Below are 13,892 nucleotides of genomic sequence, written 5' to 3'. Positions count from 1 at the left end.
CAATTATGAATTTCCCTGCATAGGTGTTACTGGGGCTGACATAGAAACCTTGTGAATCTTAGATGTGTATGTATATGTGTATAAATCGGTACACACGGGTGTGGTTGTTGCAAATAATCACATAATTCTCAGATAAATTAAGCCCTCCTTTAATGCATGGGATAGTAAATCCTCAATGTTTTTCTTTAAACTTCAGGTTGGATTGGCTTGTAACTTCCTGTACATTGTTTGACTGGCTAACTGGGATTGAATTTCCTACATTCATGGGATCCATGATCAATAGGGAAACCCCCTTATCAATAGATTTGAAGATAATATCCAAGCTGTTACTAAGGGAGTACAAAACGTTTGTACCTATTCATGTAAACTCTGTAAATATAGCATACATCATTTCATCTTCTGACAAAGTCTTTTGTGTTTTACATGTTTTTCAAATGAGATCAGTTTTTTTTTTGTTATATTCTGTAATTAAATTAATTCAATAAAAATGTGGTCTGTAGACAGGAAGATGACAATAGCTTTTTATATCTGTGGTGTGTGTGATCAGAGCAATTCACAGCAAACAGCTGGATACAATGTTTCATTGATTAGTATGTTTTGTTACTATATAGATATATACTTGGCTGTGACATGCTTTCAGCTATATGAGTATTTAAAACTAATTGTAATTACCTTTATTTGCTTCGAAGATGATGAATGGTGAAACAGTCCTCCTGAAGCACATTCCTATATCCCCCAAAGTGGAACTTTAGTCAGAAAAGTAAGTACTGCTAGATCCAGGGCTATTGATAAGGGGGTACCACCGATCCTCCTGTACGGGGCCCAGGCCAGCAGGAGGGCCCAGGCAGCTGGGTGAATCAGATGTGGGAAGGAAGGGTGATTGACACAGTGCGGGGGTGATTATGGAATGGAACCGATCCGTTGTATGGCTCTCTCTACAGCAGCTGAAAACTGGCTTCTTCTGCCCTCCCTCCCTTTGGCTTTCAGCTTCTGCAGAGAATGCCATACAAAGGATCGATTCCAGTAATTTACCTGCCCCCCTGCCACCCCACCCCCAAGTGCTGCCAGGCTCACTCCTCTTCTACCCACCAGGAGCTGCAAGCACACAATAGGATCCTTCATAAATATATTTACCGGCCCCTTCCTTTCCTGAATGTACACAATGAGTGTTTGGTACCGATCACTCACTGTGTTCATTCATAACTGAATCATATTAAACTGTAATTTTTTTTGAGGGGAGGGGCCTTGTCAGGTTGGCTCTATGGGGCCCCATGGTTTCTAACACAAGCCCTGGCCAAGTGCCATTCACGGTGTGTTCTCTGATTGGATGAGGTGTAGATTGTGACCGCCTTGCTTCACCAACTTGTCCAATCAGATAATACCTTGCATTTACTGAGAAAAATGCAAGGCGTTCTGTGAATGGCACCTGTGCTGAGCAAGCACCCCTCTGTGGTTACCATACAGCAGGGCAGCTGCTCGGCAGGATACCCAAAAGACAATGGCAATCACTTTAGTAGAGGCAACTATTACAGTTATTCCTTGCTTCCACAGATATGGCATATGAATACTTATAGTATGTTGGTCCAAGCTGTAACTACACAATAGAAATTGATGCCTGGAGTTCAGTTTTAAGAGAATTCCTGTCTGCTCTGTGGCAGGCGCAGCACTATGTAGTGCCTTGTGCGCTGTGGCATTAGAAAAATTATGCAATTGCTGTTTCTTTTGTTTGATTACACTGATTTTACTCTGTAATTCCTCTAATGCAATTCTATGGATGCAGTAGATCTAAAGAGCACACAGAATACTTTAGTTAACTTCTTTAATAACTTCATTCTTCCTCATATAACACTGCTGCTTGTGCAGCGGACAGTTCATGTACAAACACATGGTGAATGAAAATCACAAAGAAACAAGGAGATTCAACAGTCCAATCTTGTCAGATAACACTGTTCAACAGGTAAAACGTTTTGGGCATAAAATTAGCTAATCTTACACAATTTTGGGGTGCTGAAAACGAAAATGACCCTAAAAAATGTTGATTGGCTCTAGTTTCCATGATATATTCACCCATCTAATGACGTAAGCCATTCAAAATTATGATGCAACTTCAGCTGCATATTGCGCAATTGATACTGGTGACCAATAGAAAATTGCATGTATACTGAGATGATGCAATATTAGCCTTTAATTGCATCACTTCACTGCATAAAAGCTGCAGTATCTGTAGCTGATTGTAGTTCGACAGCGTCTTTACATTTCGTTTTATGCTTATATAGGCTACTCAGTAATGCCTCGAACTTGTGTGAATAAAGCAGATAATTTCTGCTTTATCTGCGGTGAAATAACTTTTATCTCACAAAAAAGGAGGATAACAGGAATGATTAAGAAAGCCTACAACTTGTATTTTGGCTGCAAGATAGGAGACCAGGACAAGAGCTGGGCACCACATATATGCTGCAATTCTTGTGGGACGGCACTGGAGCAATGGTTGAATGGGAAAAAAGGCATCTATGCCTTTCGCTGTGCCAATGATTTGGAGAGAGCCAACAGATCATGTTAGTAATTGTTACTTTTGTATGGTGCCTCCAATTGTAAAAGGGCTAAATAAGAAGAAAAAGTTATCTGTGCACTATCCAAATATTCCATCGGCAATACGTCCAGTTCCTCATGGAGAGGGGCTACCAATTCCTAAAGCACCAGAATCCTTCGTGGTTGAGTCAAGTGAGGAAGAACCTGAAGCGTGTAGTCACGTGCAGTTGTAAGAGATAGCCCTTTCCTCGAATACAAGAGAAAAGCCAAGAGAAGCAAAACCGACACAAACTGAAGACAAAACTAGTGAGAATCCTAAGTATTAAAATGATTCAACTTAGCTTATGGCTATAATTTTTCTTGGTAATCCTATGCAATATATTATGCCATTTAGGCTTTGTTATGTAGTCAATATCACTTGCTTTATATTTGTGGAAAGACATCTATCTATATAATTATTGTGCATTATGTAGTCATTACGCCTATAGTAGAAAACTTTCCGTTTACAGAAAAACTAGAGCCAATTGACAAATTTCATTGTTATATTTGAACTCAGAATGTGAAATTCATTAAGAAATGGATCCTTTTGTTTCCAAAACTGGCAAAAAATAAAAATTTGTTGAACAGTGTAACATAAGACGGTAGATGTATTGTGGATTATGGATTACGGTTGCATATTGTGATTCTTTACGTATTTCGTTTCGTATTACTCTACAATGACTTGTTTCAGTTTACCTTACAATGGTTTATTTCGGTGGAACTATAAGTAAACACATATAACAGATTTTACATACAGATCTACTTGCACTGTTAAGCAATAGAGGAACATATAAGTGCATTAAATACCTATTTGGCCTTCTCTGCTTCCATAGAACTTATCTCTGACTGGAACTCTGTCTGTTTCCTCTTCTGTCTGGTACGCAAGTGACTCTAGAAAGATCTAGCAGGGGGTTTTACACAGGCACAAATGTGAAACTGGCTGGGATTGTGCAGTGTGAGGCTGGCTGTGATTGGCTTACCTATGTGCTGACTCTTAAAGGTATATTTTCCTTTTCTGCTTCTGCTAACACAATGAATATATAAATGTTACATAACATTCAGAGACATAAATTACAGCAATGATTCTGCTTTTGGCTTTAACATATGCACATATACACTGTACTGAGGTTATTGGCAGGTTTGGTATACACATACAGTGGGGATCGAAAGTTTGGGCACCCCAGCTAAAAATTTGTATTAATGTGCATAAAGAAGCCAAGGAAAGATGGAAAAATCTCCAAAAGGCATCAAATTACAGATTAGACATTCTTATAATACAGTTGTGACCAAAATTATTCAACCCCCAATGCTGTAAAGGGGTTTAGGGACTATAGTGTACATTTGGAATTGTATTCAGAATCAAATCCTACAAGGACGTTGTAACTACCCAAATGCAACTAAAATGACATCAATTGTTTATGTAATACAGTAGTAAATGGTTCTTATGTGGTTTCTTCATTGCCACAATTATTCAACCCCTTAAAGACTACCACTCTGAAGAACAGAGGTTCATACAGGTGCTTTCCATCAGGTATTGAAAACACCTGTGGATGTCACCGAGCAGCAATCAAGCATAATAAGCACCAATTAGGCAGCTTTAAAATGACTGTGATACTCAGCTCCTTCTAGACATTTACTGGTGTGGTTACAAACATGGTGAAGGCAAGAGAATGGTCCAGGAAGACAAGAGAAGAGGTGATTTCTCTTCACAGGAAGGGCAATGGCTATAAGAAGATTGCAAAGATGTTAAACATACCAAGAGACACCTTAGGAAGCATCATTCGCAAATTCAAGGCAAAGGGCACTGTTGAAACGCTACCTGGTCGTGGCAGAAAGAAGATGCTGACTTCGACTGCTGTGCGCTACCTGAAGCGTAGAGTGGAGAGAAGTCCCCGTGTGACTGCTGAGGAACTGAGAAAAGATTTGTCAGATGTGGGTACAGAAGTTTCAGCCCAGACAATAAGACGCACACTGCGTAATGAAGGCCTCCGTGCCAGAACTCCCAGGCGTACCCCCTTGCTGTCTCCAAAGAATAAGAAGAGTCGACTGCAGTATGCCAAAAGCCATGTGGACAAACCACAAAAGTTGTGGGATAGTGTTCTGTGGACTGATGAAACAAAATTAGAACTGTTTGGGCCCATGGATCAACGCTATGTTTGGAGGAGGAAGAACAAGGCCTATGATGAAAAGAACACCTTGCCTACTGTGAAGCATGGTGGAGGGTCAATCATGCTTTGGGGCTGTTTTGCTTCTGCAGGTACAGGGAAGCTTCAGCGTGTGCAAGGTACCATGAATTCTCTTCAGTACCAGGAGATATTGGATGGAAACGTGATGCAGTCCGTCACACACCTGAGGCTTGGGAGACGTTGGACCTTTCAACAGGACAATGATCCCAAGCATACCTCCAAGTCCACTAGAGCATGGTTGCAGAGGAAAGGCTGGAACATTTTGGAGTGGCCATCGCAGTCACCAGACTTAAATCCGATTGAGAACCTCTGGTGGGACTTAAAGAAAGCAGTTGCAGTGCGCAAGCCTAAGAATGTGACTGAACTGGAGGCCTTTGCCCATGAAGAATGGGCGAAGATACCCGTAGATCGCTGCAAGACACTTGTGTCAAGCTATGCTTCACGTTTAAAAGCTGTTATAACTGTAAAAGGATGCTGTACTAAGTACTAAGATTGAATGTCACTTGGGGGTTGAATAAAACTGATAATGCTGTGAGCACAGAAAAGACATTTGTGGTTATTTCATTATAACTGTTATGTTATATTTGTCTGACCTACAAGTGCCTCTTTAATGTAAATGTAAGCAAGATGACTGAATGATCAAAAGCAATGTCAAACTGGCCAAAACACTCAATTTCAGTGGGGGTTGAATAATTTTGGTCACAACTGTATGTCAACAAAAGTTAGATTTTATTTCCATCATTTACACTTTCAAAATAACAGAAAACAAAAAATGGCGTCTGCAAAGGTTTGGGCACCCTGCAGAGTTAATATCTTGTACTGCCCCCTTTGGCAAGTATCACAGCTTGTAAACGCTTTTTGTAGCCAGCCAAGAGTCTTTCAATTCTTGTTTGAGGTATCTTTGCCCATTCTTCCTTACAAAAGTCTTCCAGTTCTTTGAGATTACTGGGCTGTCTGTCACGCACTGCTCTTTTAAGGTCTATCCATAGATTTTCAATTATGTTGAGGTCAGGAGATTGTGAAGGCCATGGCAAAACCTTCAGTTTATGCCTCTTGATGTAATCCCCCGTGGATTTCCAGGTGTGTTTAGGATCATTATCCATTTGTAGAAGCCATCCTCTCTTTAACTTCAGCTTTTTCACAGATGGCATCAAGTTACCATGCAAAATTTGCTGAAATTTTATTGAATCCATTTTTCCTTCTACTCGTGAGATGTTCCCTGTGCCACTGGCTGCAACACAACCCCAAAGCATGATTGATCCAACCCCATGCTTAACAGTTGGACAGGGGTTCTTTTCATTAAATTCTGTGCCCCTTCTTCTCCAAACGTACCTTTGCTCATTCCGGCCAAAAAGTTCAATTTTAACCTCATCGGTCCACAGAACTTGTTTCCAAAATGCATCAGGCTTGTCTATATGTTCATTTGCAAAGTTCAAAAGATAATTTTTGTGGTGAGGACGTAGAAGAGGTTTCCTTCTGATGACTCTTCCATGAAGACCATATTTGTACAAGTATCTCTTTATAGTGGAATAGTGTACCACAACTCCAGTGTCTGCCAGATCTTTCTGGAGGGATCGTGCAGTCAAACGTGGGTTTTGAATTGTTTTTCTCACAATCCTGCAAGCTGTTCTGTCTGATATTTTTCTTGGTCTTCCAGATCTTGCTTTAACTTCCACTGTTCCTGATGACTGCCATTTCTTAATTACATTCCGAACAGAGGATATTGACATCTGAAAACGCTTTGCTATCTTCTTATAGCCTTCTCCAGCTTTGTGAGCGTCAACTATTTTCAGTTTCAATTTTCTTGACAACTGCTTAGAAGAACCCATGGTGCTGATTGTTGGGGCAAGGTCAGATGAGTCTGGGCATTTAAAACCTTTGAGATTGACATCACCTGGTCTTCCCAGATGATGATTGAAAACAATCCATGACACTGGCAGGTCTCAGCTTTGCAAAGGGGGCAGTGCATGCTATAAATTCTGCAGGGTGCCCAAACTTTTGCAGACGCCATTTTTTTGTTTTCTGTTATTTTGAAAGTGTAAATGATGGAAATAAAATCTAACTTTTGTTGACTTATTATAAGAATGTCTAATCTGTAATTTGATGCCTTTTGGAGATTTTTCCATCTTTCTTTGGCTTCTTTATGCACATTAATACAAATTTTTAGCTGGGGTGCCCAAACTTTCGATCCCCACTGTATATGTGAACCATATTAGCAACCTAGGACCGGTCTTAGCTGGCCAGCTACATGCTCCACCAATCTTCTCCATGCACAATTTTTGACAGCCTTGCCATATCATTGCCTCACATGTATAGACAATATTATTATACAGGATTTACAATATATATTGCCAGCAGTTTGTACAATAATTTACAATGTAAACGGACACAGTAAAGTTACAACACAAATAACAAGAGGGTTAGGAAGGCCCTGCTTGTGAGAGCTTACAATCTAAATGATATGGACAAATGATACAAAAATATTTCTAACAAATCAAAAATAAATGTTATGGGAAAAGGTTCTATAATTACATAGTTGTAATAGCTCATGGATGACTGGTTTTACACTGACTTTCCCTTACAGCTATTATTGACTGGTAACCCTTTTTAAGCATTAAAAATACATATGAGTTATAATAGTGTATTTACACCTTCAGCCCTAACAAGTGTAGTGCTACCCTCTTAAGGGCCTCTGAGTATTTTTGGGTTCCCTGTCTGTCCCGGGCCCACCTTGGAAGCCAACCCCTTGCTGACACCACCTTAAATATTTGACCAGGAGGACCCTCTGGCTTGAAACCATAAAAATAGACACACAGCTTAGCGTGAACTGATGTTCTGGTTATATTGAAGTCAAAGTATTAAGTGTGCAAGCACAACAGATGACAATGGTATATGTGCGTAAGATAAATAAACACTCTAAGGGTCAGTTCACACCACATGCAGTCCAGTGGGTTTTTATTCAGCCTCAAAAATGCATTGATAGTAGGTTACATGGTTTCCACAGGCATAGTTCACACCAGTGTGGTCAGTTCCAGTGCGTTCCAGTTACAGAAAAAAAGTAGAAAATGCTGCATTTTTTCTGCACTGAACTGTACTGGAACACAGAAAAACATAAAAACGTACCAAAATGCACCAGTACACATGTCCTTATGTAAATTGAAGAAAAATAGAGGGGAAAAAATTTACCAGAACGTACCAAAAATGCACATACAAAAATGCATGCAGACTGCATTTCTATGGTGTGAACTGGCCCTATAAGAATCAACCAAGTGTTGCAACACAGTACCACTTTGATCAATTCTTAAATGTCCTGCAAATCAGAATTTTAACAGCAGGCCCTCTGAGAAGTTTCTGCCCAAGTGAGCTGGATCTATTAACCTGTCAAAATAACTCACACTTGGGTTGGTTTTCAGTCACTGGTGACTGGGTTGAACTCTGTAAATAGATTTTTTGCTTAGAGGCATCAATGTCCCTTTTGTTTATTTTGTTTACTCAACAGAGAGGTGTTCCATCTTCTGCAAGCTTAATGGGGCCCTAGTTGGTGCACATATAGGTTCAGATTTTTCCTGGGGGTAAAATCAAGGTTCCTTCAAGATAGTATAACACAGAGAAAGGGAACTTCTCCTTTAAGTGATGTTGTATTTTCATGATATCTCTTCAACACACAGAATATGGTCTGAGGTTAAACTTGGGTTGTAAAAGGGAGGGAAGCAGACTGTCGCAGAGGTTAATCCCTTATTGATGGGGTCATAAACTTATGTCATAACCTTATGTGATGACAAAGTTCTTTGGTCATTAGAACTGACTGCAACTGAGACACTAATGTAGGGTTGTCTGCAGGGTGCATGTGTTGCAGCAAAGTTCTGTGATTTATGATGTTGAACATGTAATAATCAGTTGGCCACTGGGCAAGGTAAACCTAGGCCTTAGTATGAAGGCCAAAGGGTTTTGAACTGAAAGAAAGGCAACTGAATATAGCAATGTCATTTGTAACTTTGGGTATGGAACCCTCTCACCTGGTTTGTAGACTTGTTAATATAGCAGGTGGTCTCTCAGAAGGGGGCCCCTTGCTTTGATTCCTTGGCCAGAAAAGCGTTACAGACAGCACTCCAATCCACCTGCCTACATGATTGTCGGTTCTGCTTGTCAGTGATGCCAGTTGTCTGTGATTCCTCCTCACTCCTTCGCTCTCTGCAGTCTGGCCCAGTCCAGATCTCCAACATTCTGCACAGCCTTCTCCACGCACCCTCTATCTGTCTCTCCCCATCCACTTCCTGCCTTCTGGTTCCTGGGCTTCTGTATTTGTATGCCCCTGCTCCTTAGCCAGCTACTCTGGGAAAGGTAGTCTATTTACCTGTGTAAACAGCAAAGTCCTGCTGCCAGCATGCAGGTCCACTGCCTTTTTTCACTAGAGTCTGTGTAATTGAAACACAGAACACTGCCATCTTGTGTTCATTTGACATCCTGCAACAAGTAACACAACAGGGTGTTACACAAGGAGTACAAATGAAAGCACTACAGATTTAAGTTCTGCCATGCAACGCTCTTTAAAATAAAAACTTAGACCTTTGGGCACATTATCTCTGAGGGGGAAGATCATCCAATTCAAACTCTGATGTTTAGCAGAGATTTGTGAATAGAAGCTTAGTGTTTTAGTTGCAAAAGGAGTACATAACAGAGCCTTTAGCAGCATTTTCCTTTGGACAGATTAGTATTTCAGGCTTTCTGTTGCTTTTAATTATATATTTATTCCAACTGGATTGTTACCATTATGTAGCAAACCTGTCATAAGTGCTAGTGTCCCTAAATTAATACTGGGCTGTGGTCATCCTGGACTATATTGGTATATTGCTATATACTGGTCTCTTTGGCCAACCATTTGGGGGTTTATTACCAGTTGTGGTGCATGCTGGGGAAGGGTATAAATATCAGAGGGAAGCCTTTGGAAGCTCTCTTGTCTCCCAGGTTCTGCCTGGGGAGGACAACTGTGCCTGAGAAGGGCAGGCACTAATCTTTCACTGCCTGGCAGGAGGTGACTTCTGGCCTGGAGCATCGGGGAGGAACTTCATCTGCTGGGGAGTGTTCTGAAGAGCAAGGTGAATGTTTATACAATGCAGGAAGTCTGGTGGTCTGTCCAGTGAATGTAGAGCTGAAACTGCTTACAGCTGTAAGAATACAGGGTGCTGGTCAGGTGTAAAGGTTATTTTTTCCTGTATGGCTGTAGGTAGACATTTATTCAGAATCTGCCTGTTGCTATTTTGGATATCCTGTGTCCTAACCCTCTCCCTATTGGCCTTTAATGAACTCTATTAACTGTCCAAAAGTGACCCGTGCTCATCTTTTGACAACATTACTACACATCAATAATCCTACCCGGAGTTGATATGTCAACCCACCTGATCTCTGGAGATGCCTAATAGCCAATAGGGGGTTAAGGGGTGTTACAATAGCATTACATTAAAGGCCAAGTTCACCTTTTTGAACATGTTACATGTTACACCCGTATTTAGGATGGAACATGTTAAGCATCCACCCCCTCTCCCTCTGATCCCCCCTCCCTGCAATGGTTGGAGGGGATCCTCTCTCTGCACCTGCTGTCACAATCTGAAAACTGTCAGTCTGCGCAGCTCTCCGCCCACAGGGCTGCGTCATTCCTTTATTCACAGCTTCCTGCCATTGTAGCTGATGGCTTGCAGTTCTCAATGAACTGCAAAGGTGCTGGTGAGCGCTCTCATAGTCCACTGATACTAGCTGCCATGTTGGAGGTAAGGGCAGACAACCTGACATTACACCTGTGATCTGCTAATCAAATGTACAATGCTTTAGAGGCTCCTTAGAAAAAGTTAAAAATGCTAATTTTTTACCTTACAAAATGTGCATTTATTATTATTTTTTTCAAAAGGCGAACTTAGCTTTAATATTTAATTTTAGGTCTGCTTTTATGATATAGTACATGCAAATCAGGTGAGCACATATCGACGTAGGAAACATACACCAGGAATAGAGATATTTCAGATATTTGGACCATTTACTCAGTCACTATCAGCACTAAGATGAACAATACAAAGATGAAAATTGGCAGTAAAATGCAGTGCATTCAGTCGTTATTTGCTAGCAACCCTTATTCAGGAAATTAAAAATTATTCAAAATCTAACTCATATAAAATGGTGACTATTATACAAGAAATCAATTAGTAAATAATATGCTATCTGGGCACTCCCTCTCCTATATTAATGCTCTATATTATTCCTTCTGTGGTTTACTGGAGCTTGCAATAAAAAGTGTATTAAACTTTGGACTTGCTGTCACTTTCGTGGATTGCTGGATGTATAGAAATCCATCTGTTTTCAATGCATCTTCAAGGTAGTTTTTCTAGGTAAACATACATTTTTTGTTATAGAAATTGTTTTAAGCATTTATTTATACTGCAGCTTGATTATTATAATTTGTGTCTGCACTGTTGTATTGTGTGATATTCTGATGTGTGTTTGTATTTCAGGTTTCAGTTCACAGAATTAATTGATAATCCCTTGAGGAATACTTTCAAGTTGAATGAAATGAAAACGAGAAGCGCACCAACCTTGCGCATTACCTCAGTAACCAAAATGTATTAATTGTAAAAATATACTCACAAACAGCGAATGAAATCAGGCATGTAAGTCCTCAAAGGGGCTTGAAGATAGCGCGAATCCCATCAAGGGGATGGATCTTCAGTATATCTGACACGTTTCAAAGGGTGTCCCTTCTTCATCAGAGCTCTTTCAAGTTGAAACACAGAGTTTTTATTTTGATATTGAAACAACTCTTGTTTGTGATACAGCATGTAACATCTTCTTTCATATGTGTTTAATATATTACACTATGTATATGTTGGGGTGTGTCTAGCCCTTGAAGGCTTTCTTACATTGTATAAATAAAATGTTGATACTTTTATAATATTTTAATTGTTATGTGCACTTACCCTCTAGAGGATTTTACCCCCCCCCCCCCCTCCTGACCAGGTCAGTTTTTGCGATACGGCACTGCGCTACTTCAACTGGCAATTGCGCAGTCATGCAACACTGTACATAAATGCAATTTATGTCCTTTTTTCCCACAAATAGAGCTTTTTTTCAATGAAATTTGATCACCTCTGTGTTTTTATTTTTTTACGCTATAAACAAAGAAAGACCAACAATTTTGAAAAAAAACAATATTTTTGACTTTTTGTTATAAAACATAGTAAAAAGATGTAAAAAATCTAATTTTGTCATAAATTTAGGCCAAAATGTATTCTGCTACATGTCATTGTTAAAAAAAAAATCGCAATACGTGTAAATTAATTGGTTGACATGAAAGTTATAGTGTCTACAAATGGCGGTATATATACTGGAATTTTTATTTTTATTTTTTTTAATACTAGTAATGGTGGCAATCAGCGACTTATAGTGGGACTGCGGCAGGCATTCTGACATTGGGTGGGAACTGACTAACTGCCACTGAAATCCCAATGACACTAACACAGTGATGAGTGCTAATAAAAACTGACATTGTACTAATGACACTGGGCAGGAAGGGGTTAACATCTGGGGTGACCAAAGGGTAAACTGTGTGCTGTTTTACATAATGTGCTGTGTGTGTTTTACTAGGGAGACATGCTGCTATGTATTTCTCTGCTGTGCTTTTTTTTTTACAATTTTTCTCTCTTCTTTTGTTTATAGCACAAAAAATAAAACACCCAGTGGTAATTAAATACCACCAAAATAAAGCTCTATTTGTGTGAAAAAAAATTCATATGGGTACAGTGTTGCATGTCCACACAATTGTCATTCAAAGTGCGACAGCACTGAAAGCTGAAAATTGGCCTGGGCAGGAAGGGGGTAAAAGTGCCCGGTAGGCAAGTGGTTAAATTGCTCTTTAAGAATAATCTTTTAAAATCCCTTACTGACAGGTTTGTAAACTGCTAGCAGAGCTTCTCGAAGTGCCTGTACATAAATCTTCTAGAGGCACCCACACTTACCTTAGCTTCCTTTAAAGGGAGCCTCAGAAACCCAAAAAAACCTCAAGCAATACACAACTATTATTAGTAATCTATAACTATAGAGGTGGATGGGAGCACTCCCCAATCAAGAAAAAAAGTGTAAAATTGTAGCTTCTTTTTCAAATAGAGTGGAGAAGGGTTTGAACCTCTTCCAGATTTGTATTGTCGTTTGTGTCCATGTTTTGGAGATTTCCCTTCACTCTAATGTATAGATCTTATATGCAAAGGAGATTGGGAGTTATTTAAAAAACTTACTGAACAAACTATTCAATGTGTTCCATGCCTGAGATGGTCGTAAATATCTGTACAGACAATGTTAATCACTGAAAACTGAGTTATATGCTATAAGATGCTCCGATGCTGAAAGTTATAGGCATTTGCTGTTATAAAACACCTCATACAGGTAGATGTGTTTCATATTTGTTACATCATTGAATATAGTGTGACTGTTTACATATTTATATAGTGTGCTAACCAGGGGCGGACTGACAACTCATGGGGACCCCGCGCAATAGAGGATCATGGGGCCCTTCTGTCCTTGCTCACACTCAAAGCACACCCAAAAAGCCTATAAAAGGTAGCAGGGGCATTTCATGGGGCCCCTTACTGACCCCGAGCCCTCGGGCAGTGCCCGAGTGCTTGAATGGTCAGTCCGCCCCTGGTGCTAACTTATTTTTTTACTGGCTGCTTTTGTAGATGTCACATACCTGATAGGAGAATGAAATGACAAGGTTGGCCTCACTTGTGTCACTAGCCCTGACCCCGCTGGAAGTGGGGACCAGGGGAACAAGAGTGCCAGCAGGTGTTGCCTGAAGAGCTTGCAGTTGGAGTCCTGAAGAGACTTGTTCAGGAATGGTAGCGATGCTTCGGAATCCCACCTGGGTTAAAAGGGCACTCCGCTTGCACAACAGGATTAGGATACATGATGTGTCAGATTTCCCAGCTGCCTTGAAGCAGGAACAGTTTATGGTGTGCAGAGCTGGTATAATAGCCTGGCGGGCACTCGAACAGGACAGGAAGCTGGGATTGGAGACAGGAGCAAGGTCACAGGAATAGCCAAGGTCATCAACGGGCAGGAAGCGAGGTACCAAATCATAAGTAAGCCAAAGTCATGAAG

At 40.3% G+C, this 13,892-nt stretch overlaps 1 protein-coding gene across 1 annotated transcript in view; it reads right to left on the bottom strand.

Moving 5' to 3' along the window:
- IP6K3 (inositol hexakisphosphate kinase 3) overlaps window positions 1-13,892 on the bottom strand; it is a 236,650-nt gene that overhangs the window by 43,890 nt on the left and 178,868 nt on the right.

Source organism: Staurois parvus, unplaced genomic scaffold, assembly GCF_062004578.1.
Source record: "Staurois parvus isolate SC_StPar_1 unplaced genomic scaffold, SC_StPar_1.0 ptg000142l, whole genome shotgun sequence".
Classification (NCBI taxonomy): Eukaryota; Metazoa; Chordata; class Amphibia; order Anura; family Ranidae; genus Staurois; species Staurois parvus.
Note: the sequence above shows the minus strand (reverse complement) of the source record. Positions and strands in the feature narration are given on the sequence as shown.